Source organism: Diabrotica undecimpunctata, chromosome 1, assembly GCF_040954645.1.
Source record: "Diabrotica undecimpunctata isolate CICGRU chromosome 1, icDiaUnde3, whole genome shotgun sequence".
NCBI classification, from domain to species: Eukaryota; Metazoa; Arthropoda; class Insecta; order Coleoptera; family Chrysomelidae; genus Diabrotica; species Diabrotica undecimpunctata.
This window is the reverse complement of record NC_092803.1, coordinates 153,961,754-153,983,839: the sequence shown is the minus strand read 5'-3', so window position 1 is coordinate 153,983,839 and position 22,086 is coordinate 153,961,754. Positions and strand designations below refer to the sequence as shown.

The following is a 22,086-nucleotide window of genomic DNA, read 5'->3' as shown; positions in this document are numbered from 1 at the left end:
TGTACTCGTTTGCTTAAACACTTGATTCGAGGTAATGGATTGATTTTCTGGTCCGTCAAGTATACACTTGAATACAGCAATCTTATTGCTTATTGACTCTTCAATGTAAGATTCTGCAACAGATGACGATTTCCATCCACCTAAACGTTTAACTTTTACTAGATCAGCTCCAGAATTTGCGAACATAGTAGCTGAAGAACGACGGAAACAGTGCCCCGTGTACATTTCTGAATTTGCAAGTTTCAAAAAATCTGCCATCATTTTGGGGATATTATATATAGTGTAAATCTCCACCGGTTGAGTAGTGCACTTTTGCTGTCGGTAATTTACAAAAAACTTACTGTGAGGTACGTTTTTAGGGCGCAAGGCAATATACTTTCTCACAATTTCCAAGAAACTCAGTCCACTTTCTTGTCAGTAATACAAAACGACCTTTCCTGCTTGGTTTTAGTATCAGATAATGAAACGATTATCACCGATTTTCTGTCGTCCACGTTAAACACTTCTAACTTCATCGGACAATTCATCGGACCTAGTCGCTCCATGCACACCAAAAATAGCAATAACCTTCATCAACAAATAGACGTCATCAGGAGCTTCTGTCAGAAATTTAATAATGTCATCTGACTCCAAGATTTTGGACTTTTTAGCTTTGTATCCTTCACTCAGGTTTTTTAGTAAGGTGGTTATTTTGCTGAATTTAGAAATGTCACAATTTTCATTCACCAACAACGTACGCTTCAGCATTGAATAATACGACCATAATGACGATGGTATCGCTTTCTTCGACTTTTCAGAAAAATGCTCCAGAAGTATTTTTTCACTCACGCCATTGATGTTCTTAATGCTTTTTCACTTTTTAAAAGACTGGTATTCTTTCTCATACATCATCCTAGATTTTTGTGGCAACAATAAACTTTCTGCTTCCAACGCTGCATTTTCTACATCTGATGGCAGGTTTTCCTTTTCTTGTGTCAATTCTTTTCCGTCCATTTCGTATGTATTCACTTTGTACACAAAACGCAACAATATTCTCCGCAAAAACCAAAACGTAACATTTGTTGGACATGTGTTGACAGAGTAATTCATATCCCTAGCAACGGAGCAACACAATTGCGATTTTTGTGCTAAAAATTACAATTTTCTTTGAAATTCTATTTTTCACCTGAACTTGAAGTCTTGCTATTGACAAAAATGTTGTATTGCACACGACGATAAAATCATATTATATTCTCGAGCATAATTAGCGTCTCGACTGACGTCTCGACGCTAAAAAACGCTCTCGAAGATAAAGTACAATTTTATCGTCTTGTACAATAAATAACTATTTTTTGTTTTTAACCTTTTCGGTAAGTACTGCCAAAACTGAAATACGTTTTTTAAAATTAAAGTTAATTAAAAACTACCTCAGAACTTTTATGGAATAGGAAAGACTATCAGACTTGTCGTTATTGTCTATAGAAACCGAAAATCTAGAGAAATTTAAATCTTCTTCAGCTATGGGCGCTTTAATAAATAATAAAGTTTCATTTTTAAAAAAAGTTAATTTTTAAATTGTTTGGGTAAGATATTATTGGCTCACAGGAGCATTTGTATTTGTAATTATATTTGTATATTTTATAAATATATTTAATAAATATTTTATTCAATACAAGAAGTGTTTTTGCTTCTTTTGTTAAATATTTTTTTAGCACCATCATATATCAGTCGTGGAAAGGGGCTCCGCGACAAACTTTGATACGGGGCCCCTAGCTACGCCACTGGTATCATTATACAGGTTTTCGTTGGTACGATCTCTAGGTTATGTAAACTTTATAAGCAAGTATCCTACGTGGTTAAAAAAAATTGTTTTTTTACCACACGATGATTATATTTGAATTGCTTGTTCACAACAAACGCCCAAAGTGCTTGTTAATGTCACCATTATCATCATCTATGGCTCAGCAATCCTTTGTGGATCCTGGCCTGCTCTAAGATTAGTCGCCAATTCTGTTCGGTTTCTTGTAACGTGTTACCATCTTCTAATCTCTAGTATCCCTCTCTAGTATTTTTAAGTCACTACATATAAAATCGTAATCAAATATAAATAACAGGAACTGATCAGTTCTAACTAACATTCCAAAATGCCAGTTGAGTGATTTCAGTGTTTCCAAGGCTAATTTGACCAAAGATGAGTTTTAATTGAACAAGCGTATACTTGGCATTATTAGTGTTGCCAAGACCCAGTCACTAGTCATTCCATAACTTACTTTCTGATCGATGATTTAAGTCGGCAATTACTAAGTTAAAAACACCACTCAGTACCATATATTTTTCATTTTATTGCATTCATTTACGGATAAAAATAAAAATTCATTTTAACCAACTGGTTCTTTATTAAAAATACATATCAATGAAACAAATTAACATGTGTTATATAGTTTAATTGCAGTAAATATTTATTATATAGTTTTTCAACAACTTTCTATCGGTATACAGCTCCCATTTTTCGACTCTCTTATGTATCCTTTTTGACAAAAACAACGCTTGAAGCATATTTTAGGACAAATACATGGATCTGGTTCCCTTATTTCGCACGTTGGTTCATCACAACACCGTGCACATTCATGCAATTCTGTGTGTTCACCACAATTTCCTATATCTAAAACAAGTTATACTCTTATTATCTTTATCGTGGTATGTACCTAGTAGGTTCGTTAGCTAAGCGTAAATATTATTTTAATTTGAACACTTTTATTTTAAACTAGATAGGTAAAGGTACCTAATGTAATGTAAGGAGCCTAATGAGCCACACTCTTAAAATTTTTCTTCACAATAATTCACAACAGAATTAGACGCAAATGCGAAGATCTTGAAGATACCCAATTTGGTTTTAGAAATGCTATGGGAACCAAGGAAAAACTTTTTGCGCTTAACATCCTAGTACAAAAATGCCGTGACCAAAGAAAAGATGTATTTGCATGTTTCGTGGACTTCGAAAAGGCATTCGATAAAGTACAGCATGTAAAATTAATGCAAATACTGAAAAATATCGGAATAGATGACAATGATATTCGTGATAAAATTGGAGATAACTACACCAATGAAATCTCTATACAACGAGGAGTCAGACAAGGTTGCATTTTGTCGCCAACATTGTTCAATGTTTACTCAAACCAGTTATTTAAGAAGGCACTTGAGAGACAACCATATGGAATAAAAATCAACGGGGAACTACTTAATGTGATTAGATATGCAGACAACACAATAATTCTATCAGATAATATTGAAGGTCTTTAAATTCTGCTTAATCGTATTCACGAGGTAGAAGAGGAAATGGGCATTAAAATAAATTTAAACAAAACCAAATTTTTACTGTTTAGTCGTGACACACATCCCGATGCAAAGCTTTAATTAAACGGAGTCCAAGTTGAGAAAGTTTACAAAATGACATATTTGGGAACTGTGATAACGGACCAACTAGATCCAGTCATAGGAATAAAACTTAGAATAGCAACGACTAAAACTACTTTTATGAAAATTAAGTCATTTCTTTGCAATAACCATCTCAGTTTAGAACTAAGGCAAAGAATGGTTAAGTGCTATATTTGGTCCGTACTTTTGTATAGTGCAGAAGTGTGGACGCTAAAAGTATCCATCATGACCAAAATTGAAGCATTGGAAATGTGGGTTTATAGACGAATGCTGAAGATACCTTGAACACCTAGGAAAACTAATGAAGAAGTACTAAGGAGCGTCAACAAAGATAGAGAACTGCTAAAGACTGTTAAACATCGAAAAATGTCTTATCTGGGACATATAGTAAGGGGAAGTCGATATAAAATATTACAACTGATCCTTAAAGGCAAAATAGAGGGCCGTAGAGGTGTAGGAAGAAAACAAGTTTCTTGGTTACAAAACATTCGTGAATGGACTCAGATACTAAATGCAGGACAATTATTCCATATTGCAGAAGATCGAGAAGGCTTCGCAATGGTGATCGCAAACGTCGGATAATTCTGATATGGCACACGAAGAAGAAGAACGTAAAGTTACCAGTAAATAGACACGCACCAATGAATAAACATGAAACAGAAATATCAAATTCTTAAAATTCGGAATATATATGTTAAAATAAGCTTTATGGATACTGTATATATGAGTGTTTTGATATGACGTACATTGATTGGCTTAAACCTGGCACTTGATTATTAGAAACTATAATGGCCGATTGTTACTGTGCATACTGAACGCCGTGGTATGAACACTGGCTAATAAGGTACGTACTACAAACCACTGTAAAATTTTCTAGATTTTAGTTATTGCTATTGTTAAAGTCGCGTCTATTATAGTGTGTAGTAGTTGTAAGTAGTGTAAATTTGCAATTTTTAAGCTACTTTTTGTAGGTTAGTTTAACGTATTTTTATGTGTTCATTCACTGGAGCTTAATATTTTTATGAATTTCAGTAAATGAACAGTTATTCAGCTACCCTACATAGTAAACTACGAATACCAAAACGATAACTGTGCGAAAACTGGAATACCAAAAGCAACTTTGAATAACAAAATAAGAGATATTACTCCACTAATTCGTAAAATGGGACTCAAAGCTACACTTACATAAGACGAGGAAAAAAACTAGAGGAATGAATAATTGCAAAAGCGAAACTTGGTTTTCCCATGCATTCAGAAGAGGTACAAAATGCAGTCAAGTTCATTTTAAGAGACTGTAATAGAATCACTAGTTTTACTGACGGGAAACCAGGAAAAAAGTGGTTGCCGCTTTTTTTGCTGAGAAGGCAAGCTATTGCGAAACGAAATACTGAAATTATTTCTAAAGCGCGGGCTTCAGTTACTGAAGAGAAATTGGTTTGACGGTCTCAAAGATTACCTTGTGAAGACATTACTTCAGAACCAGCAAGAATTTACAATGCTGACAAAACCGGTGTACAGTTTTGTCCTAAGACAGGCAAACTCTTAGGACCAACGGGTTTCAAAGATTTCTACAACATAAGTAGTGGCCCTAAAAAGAAGAGTATTACTGTGCTCTGCAATTTGTCAGCATATAGAGTTTCTGTCCTTCCACGAGTAATTATACCATATAAACGACTTCCGAGAGATGTGGCAATGTATATATGCCTAGTAATTTCTTCATAGGTAAATCTGATTCTGACTGAATGGTGTCAGAGACATTTTATGAATACATCGCAAATTGTTTTTATCCCTGGATAATTGAAAACAAAATACAGTTGCCAGTGATATTATTCCTAGATGGCCATAAATCTCACATTAATGTCGAATTATACGAATTTTGTAGGAAAAAGCAACTACTCGTATATTGTCTACCAACGAATACAACTCACGTATTGTAACCTTGCGACGTCACTATGTTCAAGCCACGTAAAATTGCTTGGAAAAGAATTATACAAGACCATAAGCAAGCCACTAACAATTATGTTGCAAAAGTCACATTTGTCCCATTATTTCAAAGAGCATTTGAACAATCAATAAATATAGAAATAATAAGGAATGGCTTCAGACGCTTCGGTTTATATCCGGTATACCTCAACGCATTATACGCTTATATCATTCAGAAGAAGTGAAATCTTTGGAAAAGAGGTAAACATAAACACTAATGAATTAGAACCAACCGAGGAACCATCCAATAAGGATTTCATTAGCACCCATAAAGTTTTAAAATTCTTTTTTAATGATCAATGTAACGATGAAACAAGTTACATTCGCACTGTATACAAATTGTGTACAAATAAAATAGGAAAGAGTGTCTGAACCTAAATGATACTGAACCCTACTGAACTCAATTTAACGGAATCAGTTATGGACCAGTTGCCTATCCAGTTTGATGGCATTACCTATTTTGGTACAAACAATGATATAGGAATGAAAGAAGTAACAGAATTTATTCTAGCATAATTCAAGCACTGGAGAGTGAAATAGAAGATAAAGAAGTTCAAATTAATGAATCTGAATTTAGCAAAATAGCTCTAGGTGAGGAAACTACCGAATTTAAAAATGGTCAGTCTTAAGAATTTACAGAAACTTTGTATGAAGCAATTCAGAAAGCTGGACTAATTCGACTGAAGATGGAAAAGAAGATATAAGATTAGTTTCAAATAAAAGTGCAGAACTTAGAACTTATGAAAATATGGTTGGTAAAAGTAGGAGAAATGACGAGAACAAAAAGACTGGCGATGATACTAATGAAGTTAATAACAATACTGATAGCCAAAAAGATGAAAAGAATATTACAGACACACGCATAAATATTGTATCTGATATAAAGTTTATGTCTGATATACAGTCTGTGAAAGAAACGAGCCCATACATAAAATCAAACCAAAAGCAGCAATGCCTTTCGCACTGATATCTAAGGAATGAAAAAACTATTATGATAACAAAGAGGGGGACAAAACGGGTAAATTACAAAAAATACAGGCGAGAAAAAAAGAACGAAAACAAAAATGGGAAGCAAGAAAAACAACAAGCTTGATCGCGTTAATAAGAAAAGGGTATTAAACAAACAAAATATCCATACAAAAATTAGTAAGTAAAGAAGAAATAATTCTGCCTGATGTAGAGAACCATTATGTGCCTGATAACAAACCAGTGATGTTTAAAATAGGTGATTTTGTTATGGTAAAATATGATGGTCAACATTTTCCAGGAAAATTACCAATAAAGATAGTAGTGACTATGAAGTAACAACAATGGTCCTAACTTCCAGTGGAAAAGTGTGAAAATGGCCTTAAACCGCAGATCAAATATGGTTTTTCTCAGAAAACATTTTGTTCAAAATTTCAGAACCTAAAAAAGTTAATGCTAGAGGGTTTTATAATATAACTCCCGTACAATGTAAGGGAAAAAATTAATACCAATGTAAAATACAAATGGTATACATATTTATTTCTATATTTGTGATGAATACATAATTATAATACCCACAATATGTGTCTACAAGTTGTGTTAATTTACTGGATATGTGTTGTTTATTTATTAGAATCTGCTGTTCATTTACTGGTGTTTTGAAAGTTTTTTAATTTTTTGTACAATAACTTAAAATGAGTATAGTAAAAACATATTTGGCAATTAGTATACAGTATGATGCAAATGTATGGAATAAATTCATTATTTAAGAAACAGGCGACTTTTAAAAAAATCTTAAAACACGTCAATTTTAATTTTTGAATGTCCATCAACTGCTATATATATGTTGGACATCACGTCATCAGTGTCGGCGTATGACGTAATAGATAATTTTTGAAGTTATACTTCTATACGCGCGCTCCATGTTAGAAATTTGTATGGGAGTGAATCTGTGAAATCATTACATATGTAAGATAATGAGTAAGAGAGAGACAGAAGATATATTTTCTCTCTCTTTCTCTCTCGAATATAAAAATGTTCCTTTTGTATATATAATTTAATAATATATATATTGTATAAAGATATATATACCTATAATATTATATATATATATATATATATATATATATATATATATATATATATATATATATATATATAATAAAATATTTATTAATATTATTATTTATGTGATATGTTTTGTATTATTTATTAAATGTTCATAATTATATTAGTCTTTTGTATTTCAAAATAATAATCTCAATAAATCACTGTATAATTCAGAACTGTCAATTTTGAAACACGTTTGTGTCATGTCCTCGGTAGTATAGTAGTCAGCATCCCAGCCTGTCACGCGGAAGACCGGGGTTCGATTCCCAGTCGGGGAGGACTTTTTTATTAATATTATTACATGGTAAATGTATAATGATAAAACATATATGCGTCAGTAGAAAAGTTATGTATATTATTGTCATTTTTAAATACTTATGAATATTGAATTTTAATTTGTATTGTATTATTATATTAATAACAAAATAAACAATGAATTTTACTGCAGAGTATATGTAAAAAATTTTTTGCATCAACTCCTTTCATACATATATGAAAATAAAAATATACATTTTCATCAAAATATTGATTCAATCCTTCATTTACTTATTACAGGTCAAAAGTTGTTTATTAATTGTTAGTAAGTTGTTATTAATTCTGTTTCTCTTTCTGCTATGTTTTACCTATAGCATTACATATGTAATGATTGTGCAGATTGACTCCCAAATAAATTTGTAACGGCGAATGCGTGTATAGAAGTGTAACTTCCACCGGCAGTCCCACTGGACTGCCACACCCGTTTTTTTTAATACAAACCGAGGTCACGCGTCAGCTCATTTGAAAGGTCTCCTTATCGCCTTTGCAACGATGTAATCACTTGAATATTTATTTCTACAGGGTTCACCAAAACTGTTGATTTATTAATACAATTAACTTACAATAAATGTTTACTTAAATACAATTAAATTACAATAAATGTTCAAATTGACGACCTTCAGCAATAATACAATGTGAAATATGGGCAATAAATATTTTTATAACGTTTTCGATGACTTCAGGTGTTATTTCTACAATTTCCTTAATAATTCCTTTAACTCTTCTATATTATTCGGTCGATTTTGATACACTCTGCTCTTTAACTACACACCACAAAAAAAAGTCTAACGGAGTCAAATCTGGAGACCTTAGTGGCCATTTGATTGGCCCCTTATACCTATCCACCTACCTGGAAAAACATTATTAAGGTAATTTCGTACCTCAACGCCGTAGTGTGGGGGAGCCCCATCATGTTGGTACCACAAGTCATTTCTATTTGGAAATAGCTGATTCAGCTGTGGCAACAGATAATCCTGAAGAAATTCTAGATAACGAGAAGCAGTTAAGTTTTCCTCAAAAAACATGGCCCTACAATTTCATTGTTTATAATGCCGGCTCAAACATTCACCTTCTCGGGATATTGTGTCCTATACTCTTCCATCCAATGTGGATTTTTACTTGCCCAATATCGATATGTCTGACGATTTCCGTGACCGTTCAGCATAAAAGACGCTTCATCAGAAAAAAGTACCTTTTATGTGAAGCCCTGATCTCTGTTACATTTTTCCATAACGGTTTCGCAGAATTCGATTCTTCTATCAAAGTTATCTTCTAATAGCTCCTTTAACAGATGGACCTTGTATGGATGCCACTTCTCTTTTTTTAGCACTTTTACCACAGTTGATTGGTGAACATTATTATCTAGTGCGACCTGCCTAGAACCAATAGGGGGATTTTCTTGTAACGCCAGTACAACGTTCAGTTTCTTGGCTTCGGATATTGATTTTCTACCATTTCTGGGAAGATTTTTAACATGGATCGTGTTTTTAATTTTTTTTTTTCAATTTTACTTACTCTTGATTTGCTTACTTACTTCTGCTCGAGTCCTCACTCTACTTCCATAACCAATCATGAGTAAAATCTCGATTCGTTCTGTTTCTGTTACTTTCATTTTTGTAAATGCTGTTATTAATGTCGGCAAAAGACTCGAAGAGTAAAAATTTGACGTCTATTATTTGACAGATTCACAAAACATTAACATATAAAGACGAGTCAATGACAATATTGATTTAAATATTTTTGAAAAATAACTTGGAATACTTACTACAATAATCACTTTCAGATTAAAATGTAGCATTGTTTGTTATCAATGTATTTTTTTATCGGAACCAGCAAAAACCACTATTTTGTTTTATTCCCAGTGGCGTTCCTTAGTGTATTTTAGTTCAGTAAATGAATATTTATTGTAATTCAATGTTACTTAACAAAGTTCATAATTTTGGTGAACCCTGTAGAAATAAATATTCAGGTGATTACATCGTTGCAAAGACGATAAGGAGACCTTTTAAATGAGCTATCGCGTGACCTCGGTTTGTATTTAAAAAAATCGTCGATTACGTCATTACGCCGACACTGATGACGTAATGTCCAACACATTTATATTAGTTGATGTTCACTCAAAAATTAAAATTGACGTGTTTTAAAATTTTTTTTTAAGTCGTTTGTTTCTGAAATAATGAATTTATTCCATACATTTGCATCATACTGTATAATAATTTCATTATTTATGTGTTAGAAACTACCACAAAGACCACTGAAATATTTGTATGTTATTATAAAAATACAAAAGTTGTCTAGCTTATCCTTACATGTTCATTTATTGGTGCTTTTACCCTAATTATATTTCAAAATTATTTTTAAAAATTAGGTTCTCTCATACTCTGGCGAATAAAAAATTAAGGTACTTTGAAATAAAAATTATCTATAGACTAGGCGGGATCTGTAGAAATTCGGACCATAATGGACATTTTCCATAGGAAGCTATTTTTTTGTTTGAATCACTTCAGGATGTGCCCAATATCGATAATCACAATATGAGCTAGTCGCAAACCCTGTGCTAAATTTTTTATTTAACAAAACCTGAAAACAATTGAAAATTTCTCATTTTTTTGCTCCTATTTTCGTTTATAATTCGGAAAATATTGATCCTAGAGAAAAAATTATAAGAAGTTAAAAGTTTCGTTATTCAATTTTACACAACATTTCGTTAGCTAGTAATTGAAAATTTAATGTTTATTGTTGCAAAAATATCAATAATTGAAAAAAAAGTACAAAAAATGAAGTTAATCCTTTAAATGTTTTCGACTTTCTAAACTTGACTTACAAGCTCCATATTACGCCTAGAAAAACTTTTTAATATGTTTAAAACGTGTGCTAAATTTTGTTAAGATCGGTCGTATAGGTTTTGCATAATAATTTTGCAATCCAGCCTATTGGAAAAAAATCGCTAATTTTCAACTTTATAGTAGGTCCTAAATAAGGCTCTCAGATAGTTGCAATTTTTTTTACATATAAAGGAAGGCTCAAACTTTCAAACGCTTTTTGTAAAATTCAAATCGGTTTACTAGGAGAGCCTAGAAAATTTTAGAAAGTTTTAAACATTTTTTAGGCTTATAAACAAATTGAATAACTTTACTTTACTTACTTTAATACTTTACTTTACTTAAATACTTTAAACATATCAATTTTAAAATTTATACACTTAAAGAACATTAAAAGACGCTTCTTTAAAAAAAGAAACGATACATTCGGCTTACTGGTTGCCGAGATATTGAAGGTCAAGGTCAGACCTGAAGATTCTTGTCCTTATAAAAAAAGAAAAGACTTTAAAAAAAATTATTGAAGATTGAGTCAAAATAAAGTTTATTTATGAAAAAATTTTTTTTTCGTTCGCCTCTGTTTTAACAATTTAAATTATTTACTAACAATTTATAAATACATATTTGTTTACTAAAAGTAACAATTTACTTCAATGTATAAATTGCAAGCTCATAAAAATGCATGAAGAAAAAATGCAATTACTTGTTTAACATACAATTGTTTATTGCAAATTTCCCAATTTTGCAATTAAAAATGGTATTTGAAAATATGATATTTGAAATTCTTGTCGTCCGAAACATCGACTCAAAAAAAGAGCAAAATTGGTTAACAAGAAGCCGAGATAATGCAATTTTTAGCGCGCGCTATAATTTTGAACTCGCTGATTCACATTTCGAGTGAATGTCCCCCACCACCACCTCTCATGCATTCCGAGCGACATTTTACGCGAAAACGGTTTTTTATTTGTCTTTTTTATGGATGTTGCCATAAATCGCATTACGTAAAACTTTTCATATAAAAAGTACTTGACAAGACGAGGGTATTTGCTTAAAAACGAGTCCTCTATCACTTATGGTTACACGGCAAATGTATGCCAACTTTGACTTTTAATATCTCGGCAACCAGTAAGCCGAATGTATCTTTTTTTTTTTAAGAAGCGACTTTTAATATTCTTTAAGTGTATAAATTTTGAAATTGATATGTTTAAAGCTCGTAAAGTTATTCAATATAAGCCTAATATATATAAAAAATGTTTAAAACTTTAAAAAAATTTCTAGACTCTCCTAGTGAACCGATTTGAATTTTACAAAAAGCGTTTGAAAGTTTGAGCCTTCTTTTATGTGTAAAGACATTTGCAACTATCTGAGGGCCTTATTTAGGGCCTACTATAAATTTGAAAATTTGCGATTTTTTTCCAGTAGGTTGGGTTGCAAAATTATTATGCAAAACCAATCCGACCGATCTTAACAAAATTTAGCACACGTTTTAAACATATCAAAAGGTTTTTCTAGGCGGAATATGGAGCCTGTAGGTCAAGTTTAGAAAGTCGAAAACATTTTAAGGATTAATTTCATTTGTTTGTACTTTTTTTCCAATTATTGCTATTTTTTCAACAATAAACATTAAATTTTTAATTTCTAGCTAACAAAATATTATGTAAAATTGAATAAAGAAACTTTTAACTTGTTATAATTTTTTCTCTAGGATCAATATTTTCCGAATTATAAACGAAAATAGGAGCAAAAAAATGAGAAATTTTCAATTGTTTTCATATTTTGTTAAATAAAAAATTTAGCACAGGGTTTGCGACTGGCGCATGTCGTGATTATCGATATTAAGCACATCCTGAAGGGATTCCAGCAAAAAAATAGCTTCCTATGGAAAATGTCCAATCCAAAACAGATCCCGCCTAGACTACTAGTATATGAAATTAAATCCTAATGATATCTGGAAAAATGTAACTGAAGTAATATTAGAAAGAAAAAAAATATAGCTCTAGTATTATCAAAGAAAAATTTAAACGAAAAAACCTCGGGAAAGAAATTTGAGAGTAAGAAAACTTGGCAATAATAAAGAAAAGTTCATGGATCATAGAATTTTTGCTATTACAAGCCTTGTCGAATGTCATCACGTAAAGTCATGCTTTTTAGAAAATCGGTGGAAAATTTTTATATGTGTATATGGGTTTAATCCACAATTATTAATTCTAATGAAAATTATATTTTTAACTAATTAATGTTTTGTTTCAATTTCCAGTCCGACAATCGTTCTCAAAAAAGATTATTTTAAAAATTCTGCAAAAATGTATAAACAACAAGTTGTTATTGTTAGTAGCTTATATTTTGCAAAATTAATGAATGAATTACTTGGCCTCGATCTTATAGGTAACAGCATACTTATGGTTAAAAAAATGAGTGTGGTGTTTGAAAAACATAATCTACTAGCAATAACAGTGAATAATTAGAAAAGTTAATTTTTAAAAAAATTAGTCCATTTATCTATTTATTATTAATTGCTATGGAGAGATTAAGTTATTGCAGCAGAAGATCCAAAATACAATATAATAGCAGTTAAATCAATAAAAAATAAACAAAAAGGAAAATTTTACATTCCAAATAATCGATGGTCAATAAAATCTCATGAACAACTTGCGAATCTACCTGAGTATAAAAAAGTTTCAACAACACTAAAGAAACGTGGTCAAACACAAAATGTATGGTTTAATTTAAATCATCATGATCATCATCTTGGTGCTACAGCCCTTAGAGGGCCTCGACCTTTTTAAGCTTTCTACGCCATTCTATTCTGTCCCTCGCTTGCATTTTCCAGTTGCCGACTCCGATCTTCTCGGCATCTTGTGTTACCCCGTCCATCCACCTCAGCTTTGATCTACCCCGTCTTCTCATTCCCACGGGTTGCGCTGTTAGAATCTTTTTTATCATGTTTGACTCAGGGGCCCGGGCTACATGTCCTGCCCACTGCAGGCGGTTTCGCTTAATTATAGTGGTAATATCTTTACCACCAAAAGTATGCTTGTAGATATTCTGCAGTTCAAAGTTGTATCTACGCCTCCATATTCCGTTCTCACAGACCGCTCCAAATATCCTGCGTAGCACCTATATATATAACGAGTTTATTACAGCTGCCGCCGTTTCTTGCAACCTAGCTTCCAACGCTTGCGATCGTTCCAGTCATCTACTTGTAGATCCCTATCTTCCATTGCACCTTTTACTTCTTGTCTCCACGATCTTCTTGGTCTTCCCTTTTTCCTGCGGTTGGTATGGATCCACTGTAACATTCTCTTTGGCCATCGTTGATCATTCATCCTTTCTACATGGCCATACCATTTCAGCCTTTTGCATTCTATAGTTTCCAGGACGTCAATGTCTATGCCCATACGCTCTCTGATTTCAGTATTCCTTACTCTATCTCTTCTAGTGAGTTGGCAACATCTTCTCCAATAATTCATTTCCATTGCTTTTATTTTGGATGCGTCATTTTTATTTATTACACAAAGCTCTGAACCATATGTAGTAATGCTTTCTATGATACTTTTGTATATCCTAATTTTTGTGTTTCGGGTGATGTGGTTATTTCAAAGTATACTATTCAGTTGACGTATTGCTGAATTTCCTTGACCAATTCTAGTAGCTATTTCTTTTGTATTCCGACCATTGTTTGTAATGTTTACACCGAGATATTTATAGCTACCAGTATTTTGAATTTGTTTGCTTCCTAGTTCTAAGTGCTTTCCTTCACCTCCCACTACCACGTACTCTGTTTTTGATGGATTAATTGATAAGCCCCACTTAGTATATTCTTCATCTATTTTTCGTAACATGTAGTTGATATCATCTTGATCTTTTGCAAGTATTACTTGATCATCAGCAAAATGCAAGCTGTACAGTGTATGTTCTCCAATTTTAACACCCATAGGTTCACATTTTCTTTTCCAAATATCCAAAATCCCCTCCAAATAAATCTTAAAGAGTGTAGGGGCAATGCAGCAGCCTTGGCGAAGTCCTTTGGTCACTTTTATCTTTCTTGTCACTTTTTGTCCAATCTTTATTACACTCGTCATATCATCGAACGACTCCCTTACAGCATTAATGTAAATCGGTGGAATATTCTTGTCTTCTAGCACCTGCCATAGCTTGGCTAATGGGACACTGTCATACGCTTTTTGAAGATCAATAAATACCATGTGTGTCTACATATTATGTTCCAAACGCTTTTCTATTGTTTGTTTTAGGCAGAACACATTGTCTATACAAGAACGACCAGTAAGAAAGCCACTCTGATCTTCAGCGTCTTCCCAGCAATCTTCAATTCGGCTTTTAATTATCTTCCCGTAGACTCTACAGATTGAGTTAGTTACACTAAGCCCTCGGTAGTTCTTACAATCTTTTCTGTCGCCTTTATTTTTGTATAAATTGCTGATATATGCAGTTTTCCATTCTGGGGGTAGCTCTTCTCCTCTCAAGAATAAATTAAAAGTATAAGCCAATAGCTGAAATAGTTTGTCAGGGCCATATTTAATCAGTTCAATGGGAACTCCCCGCGGTCCTGGAGCATTTCCATTTTTCATAGCGTTGGCGTGTTTTTTAATTTCTTCTGGTGTTATTTCAGTTTCTTCGCGGTAGGAAATATCATATTTTTGGTAGCAAATATCTTGGAATTCTGTTCGATCTTCTGTCAGCATTTGTTCATAATATTCGACCCATAATTCTGGGGCTATTAGAGTTAACCTACTGCATTCTTTTCTATCTGTTCTACTACCTCTAATTGTTTTCCAGGCTTCTTTACTTCTTGCTGTACCCATAAAATTTTCTACGTTATCGCAGGCTTTATTCCACATCTCATTTTTGGCTTTATTTACCTCTTTTTTTACTTCTTTGTTTAAGCTGTTGTACTGTTGTCGATAGTAAGGGTCCTTTGTTGCTAGCCATTTGTTATACATATTCTTCTTCTTCTCCACAAGATCTTCTATTTCTTTATTCCACCATTCATTTCTATTTTTTATGCTATCCACTTCTCCAATAGCTTCCATTGCAGCTTCGTCAAGAGCTTTCATAATTTCGTTGTATGTATTAATTGGTGAGGAGTAACAAAAACATCGTGCAATTTCAGATTCAACCTCATTCGATACAGAAACTGGGTAGACTCATTTTCAAAACCTTGTAGATTATATCTCTTTGTTGAAATGTCTTGCAGTATCATTAAACTTTCGTTTTCATTTTGTCGTTGGCTTCCTTTAAATGTAAATAGTAGTGACGCTTTAAGCAAATGGTGATCAGATCCACATTCTGCTCCTCGATGGACTCTAACGTTATTAACCTTTATTGTGGAGTTTTCTTTCTTTCAAAAATGGATAGAGCGGATTCATCTGTTTTCGTTAGCGTCCATGTCTCTGATCCATATGTGAGAACGGGGACTATCAGTGTACTATACAGCCTTATACGAGTTTTTTGTGACAGATGTTTGTTAGCTAAGTACTTTGATAGACCATGATAACACCTGTTTGCAATTATTATTCGCCTTTTTATTTCCTCAGATGTGTTATTATTGGGGTTAACCGATGTCCCTAGATATATGAACTCTTTGACTGCTTCTAAGTTTTGGTCATTGATGATTAAATTTGTGTCAACATTTCCAGCTCTTGTGTTTGTGTTAGTCGCCATGAATTTGGTTTTATTTTGATTTATCTGTAACCCCATTCGTTCTGCTGCGGCTACTAGCTCGGTTAGGATTTCCGCAGTTCTCGCCATAGTTCTTGTTATAATGTCCACGTCGTCTGCATATGCTAGAATTTGGACTGATCTATTAAATATTGTTCCCCTGCTATCTAAATTAGCGCCTCGTACAACTTTTTCTAGGGCGACATTAAAAAGCTGACACGCCAGCGCAACTCCCTGCCTTAACCCCCTATGTATTTGAAATGGGGTTGACGAGTCGTTTTAAATTTTTACTGCTGATAGCATCTTCGCCATTGTCATTTTTATCAAACATATGAGTTTTTTTGGAATTCCTAACTCATGCATAGCGTTGTAAAGACTTGGTCTTAAGACACTGTCATATGCCGCTTTAAAATCGACAAAAATATGATACATATCTATGTTAAACTCTTGCGCTTTTCCGAGGATCTGTCGTAGTGTAAAGATCTGGTTAATGGTTGAACGTCCACGCCTGAATCCTGCCTGATATTCTCCTAGAAACATTTCAGTATAAGGCTTTAATCTCTCGTGCAAAATATTTGACAATATCTTGTATGCTGAATTTAGGAGAGTTATTCCGCGCTAATTATTGCATTCCAGTTGGTTTCCCTTTTTGTGTAAGGGGCAAATTAAGCCTAAGCTCCATTCTTTAGGCATTTGCTCCTCATACCAAATTCTACAAACAATTTCTCGCATCACCTTGGTGAGCTGCTCTTCACCATGCTTAAATAACTCTGCTGGGATGCCATCGCTACCTGGGGACCTATGGTTCCTTAGTTTTTCTATAGATATTTTCACTTCATCTACCGAGGGGGGTTCCACGAGTTCCTCATTTCGGTATTCCAGCTCTATATTGTTAGTAGGTTCCCCTTCCAACAACTCTCGAAAGTGCTCTACCCATCGTAAAAGGATGTTGGTAATGGGTAGGATGCTCTTTGTTGGTACCTAAGTGGTAGTAAGTTACCTTCCTTATCATTACAATAGTTAATTCTTGGTTTGAATTCTTTTCTAATAATATTCATTTGATGATAGAACTTTCTTGTTTCTACGTGACTCATATGGCTTTCGAGCCGTTCTAATTGTCATTTTCCGAGTCTCTTTTTTCGGTGTATGCGTTTTTCCTCTCTCCTTAAGTTTTTGTATCTATCTATTGTTGTTCTAGTTTTTCGTTGATGCATGGTCCTAAATGCCTCGTTCTTCTCATCTGTTATTTTTTTGCAGTCTTGGTCGAACCAGTCGTTTCTTTCTTGGGTTCGGGATATTCCCAATGTGCTTTTGGCTGCTAATTTCAGAGCCTTCTTGCAGTTGTTCCACATTTCCGTGCTTGACTGGTCGACTGCCCAGGTGTGTTCTAGGGTTTCTTTTATATGTGACTGGAACTGTTTCTCTTTGTTTTTATTTTTTAGCATATGTAAATTATATTTTACTTGTCTAGTGCCCCTTTCTTTCTTGGCATTGGAAATTCTTTGTCGTAACTTGGCCCTTACCATGAAATGGTCTGAGTCAATATTTGCGCCTGTAACTTCTTACGTCCATTAGGTTTGTAAAGTACTTTCTGTCAATTATAACATGGTCAATTTGATTTGTGGTGTGTCCATTTGGTGATATCTAAGTTGCTTTATGAATATTCTTATGATTAAAACATGTACTTCCCACAATTAAATCTTTGGAAGCTGCCATACTAATAAGCCTTAAACCATTGTCATCAGTAATGTCGTGAAGGCTGTGTTTACCAATATAATCTTGGTAGCATATCTCTTTTCCTATCTGGGCGTTCATGTCTCCAATGATTATTTTAATATCGTTTTTGGCACAGTTATCATTTGCTCTTTCGAGATCTTCGTAGAATAGATCTTTAATTTCTTCGTCTTTTTCCTCGGTTGGCGCGTGCACGTTGATCAGGCATATGTTGAAAAATTTTCCTTTTATTCGAAGGATGCATAACCGATCATTTATGGCTTTAAAACCAATAATAAAATTTTTGATTTTCTTTGATACTAGGAATGCGGTTCCGAACTCATGTCGGTTCGGGTTGCAGCTGTAATATATATCATGTTCTTTTTTCTGCATAATGCCGGTTCCTATGCATCTCATCTCTTGAATGGCTGCAATGTCTATTCTATATTTTAGGAGTTTATCTTGGAGCAGCTTCAGTCCCGCTGTCCTATACAGCGTTCTTACATTCCAAGTACTGATCTTTAAATCATTGTCCTTAGTTCGGTGCGTGGGTCGTCGTCTTGAATTCAGTCCGGCTTTTCTATCTCGAGATTTCGTAACAATAGGTTTTTATAGGATGAGGGAGTTAGCCTCATGCCCAAACCCCTTTTCGGAGGACCATTTCTCCCTTCCTCGTCAGCCTTGACCCCACCTTCCACTGGGGTTGGTTACCCAGTCTCCAGTAGGGTTGCTCAGGTTTACCGGGGTTCACCCGTGTGATCCGGAACACACTTCTCGGAGGTGAGAATAGGAATTGAGTAGGAGAGGCTAGAGGCGTTATATGGAAGCAACGCCTTATGATGCGCATCACTACTCCATTAAAACCCCAATTTAAATCAAAGCACATTAAACATTTACAAAGATGAGAGTGGAAATATGGCAATAGAAGATTATCTTTTAGAAGAAGTTCAACACAAGTTTTCACACTTCTCATGAAGATTTAATCCAGATTTTGTAAAAATTATCCGAAAATAAAAAAGAAAATCAACTGCAAACAAAATCTGAACATAAATAAAATTTCTGAAAAATTCATAGTTGATAGATTTAAGTGGTAATAATGTTAACGTAAATCAGTGGCTATCAACATATGAGAGTGAATGTAACAGATTTAATATCACAAAGTATGTTAAAAAAATTGAAATTTTAAGATTGTTTTTACAAAATACTGCTAAAGACTGGTACACCTCAATGCTGATAAAAATACACTAGATTCAGAATGGAGGATTTGGAGAGAAAATTTCTTGAAATCATTTGCAGATAAAGGATGGTCTCCAGTGATATATGCTGTAAATTACAAATTTTTGAATGGTTCACTCTTAGTTTATGCCTTAAAGAAAGAATGTCTACTACTAGAAACTAACAAAAATATAGATACCATAACTTTAATAAATCTTATTGCAGTAGGATTACCAAAATTTTTAAGAAGGGAAATAGATACATAAAATTTAAACAATATACAAGACAATACTTAATGAATTACGAAGATACGAAATAATAATGAATAAGAAGTTTATAGAGGAGATAGGTGATGTTAAAAAAAGTACAAAACTAGAAACAAAGAAAACTTTTAAAAAACCTTGCAAAATTTGTGAAGAAAATTGCAATATGTTCTGCATTTATTGAAAAAGTTAAGAGTAACCGCTTTCACCCAGAAAATATATGCTGGTACAAATCAGAAATAAAAATATGTCTACAAATTCAATTTTAGAAGTTGAATTAAACACAGAAGATCAAAATAACTAAATTTCCCACCATTTATCAAAATGGATGTATTGCTGAATATCAAACTAAAGGTTACTGGAATTTATGATCATGGATCAAATGTTAAAGTAATAAACTCCAAATTATTACAATTTTAAATCAATTAAGGTTTTACTAACATTCGTAATACTAGTAGGTTCACTTACTAATAGCATAATGCCACATTGTAAAAACATTGCTTTAATTTTCTGGGTATAGAAGATAGCACTTAAAAAATCCAAATTAAAATCACCAAGTAAAATACAATTACTTTTAAATTCATTAAAAATATGCTCCAAGTTCTTTAATACTGCAATACTTAAATACTGCATCACAACTAGAAGATGAATGATACATGCCGCCCAGAAAGATCTTGTAAGAACCAATCTCTAGTTTAAAAAATTTACACCAATAATTATATTCTTTATAAAAAGTTTTAGTGGCCGTACACTTAAGGTTATCCTGAACATATAGTAATACCTTTAGTAGATCGTTTAGATGAATTGCAACGTATCACCTTATACCCACACAAAGCAATTTCAGAATCTTCAATTTCACTTGTAACTCAAACTTCGCTAACCACTATATAGACATTATTAAGATTATTATTATTAAAGTAGATGACTTTCAAATAATATTGTCAATAATTTTGATTTGCGCTCCTGGGACAATTTTATTTTTGAATAGTTCATTTGATTATATGAAATCAACTTCAACTTAAGAATAAACTTTGACCTGTCAGAAAAATCACAGCATATAATTTGCCTTTAAAAAGACAACCGCATGCCATGATGACAGTAGAATTCTCCTGTTCGTGATCCCATAGTAAGTTATGAAGAAAAATCCAGGAAAAAATCTCATGATACTAAAACATAACTTATGTATCCTCTATATGATATTGACTTCGATGAATTGGGAAGTCAAGTAGTTTTATTTAACATAATTAATGCTGCCTATTTGGCTTTTTTCCCTTTTTCTCTTTTTACCATTTGTTTTCTTCAGGACCATACTTAAAATTTTCCATTGTTTATTTATTGTAACATTAAATGGTCTTGATTGGTCTGGATAACTGAAGATCTAGATCCAGACATAGAGATAGGTAGCAGGATTGAGCAAGCCAGAACAGCATTTACTAATATGAGAACATTGCTAAGCAACAGCATCCTTAACTTAACACTTCGATATCGCTTTGTAAAATGTTACATTTACTCCATACTGCTATATGGTTTAGAAACCTGGACCATAAAGGCCAATGTGATGAACCGACTGGAGGCCTTCGAAATGTAGGTATTTAGAAGACCACTTAAAACTCCCTGGACAGATCACACAAGTGTCGAAGAATTGCTGCCAATAATAAAAAGAAGAAAAACTGCTTATCTGGGTCATATATTTCGAAATTCCAAGTACCAGTTCTTAACCCTTATTATCGAAGAAAAGATAGAAGAAGAAAACGGGGCATCGGACGAAAGAAATACTCATGGCTTAAAAACATAAGGGATTGGACAAACCTCAATGCCCATGCACTCTTTAGAGCCACATAAGATCGAGAGGAGTATGCCAAAATTGTCGCAAACTTCCACTAATTGGATAGAGCACCATAAGAAGAAGAGAATTGGTCTGGGTTTATGTATGGTACTTTTGTTTTCCTCGTATTATTTTTTGAGAATGTTATAGGATCTTATTCTAAATTGTTCTGTTCCATTCGGTCCATTCTTAAAAAATCCTTAATTATAAACGACAGATTTCTTATTTATAAATGACAGAAAATTCCTTAGAAATAACAAAAACCAAAGATACAGAGATTACTTACCAGGGTAAGGAGATATTTTCGGTTCACACTGTATCTGTACAATGGCGAAAATTAGAAAAGGAAATATTACGATTGATTTCATATTACTGACGTTAATAACTTTTGTTACACTAGTACAAATATATAAATCAGTCAGGCTGCTTTTATGTATTACAAAAACAATTACAAAAACAATACTATCTGTAAATTAAATTCTAATTATTCTTCTTATCATTCTAAAAATAAAAATTTTTAACTTTACATTGTTATAAGCAAAAGGTATAGCTGTAATAAATTTGGTGGGTATTAACACCTTAAGCGCCGAACGATATTTTGTGATTGGGTCCATGGCGCCGTAAAAATGTATTAAGAATATATTGGTGGAACATATTAATAGTAAAAAAATAAATATTCATTAAGATTAGGCCAATTGAACGTGTGAATGCAATCTATACACGCGGCGCCTGATTAAAATATGTAACACTACGCCTGTGTATAGATAATATGCATGCCGCAGCA

The 22,086-nt window shown here is 33.1% G+C and overlaps 1 long non-coding RNA gene across 1 annotated transcript; it reads right to left on the bottom strand.

Annotated features, from left to right (window-relative positions):
* Positions 1–2,355: 2,355 nt before the first annotated feature.
* Positions 2,356–21,720, bottom strand: LOC140440935 (uncharacterized). Its single transcript, XR_011950955.1, has 2 exons — positions 21,589–21,720; positions 2,356–2,641 (listed from the first exon to the last, which is right to left on the bottom strand). It is a non-coding gene; the product is annotated as an uncharacterized lncRNA (long non-coding RNA).
* Positions 21,721–22,086: the final 366 nt, after the last annotated feature.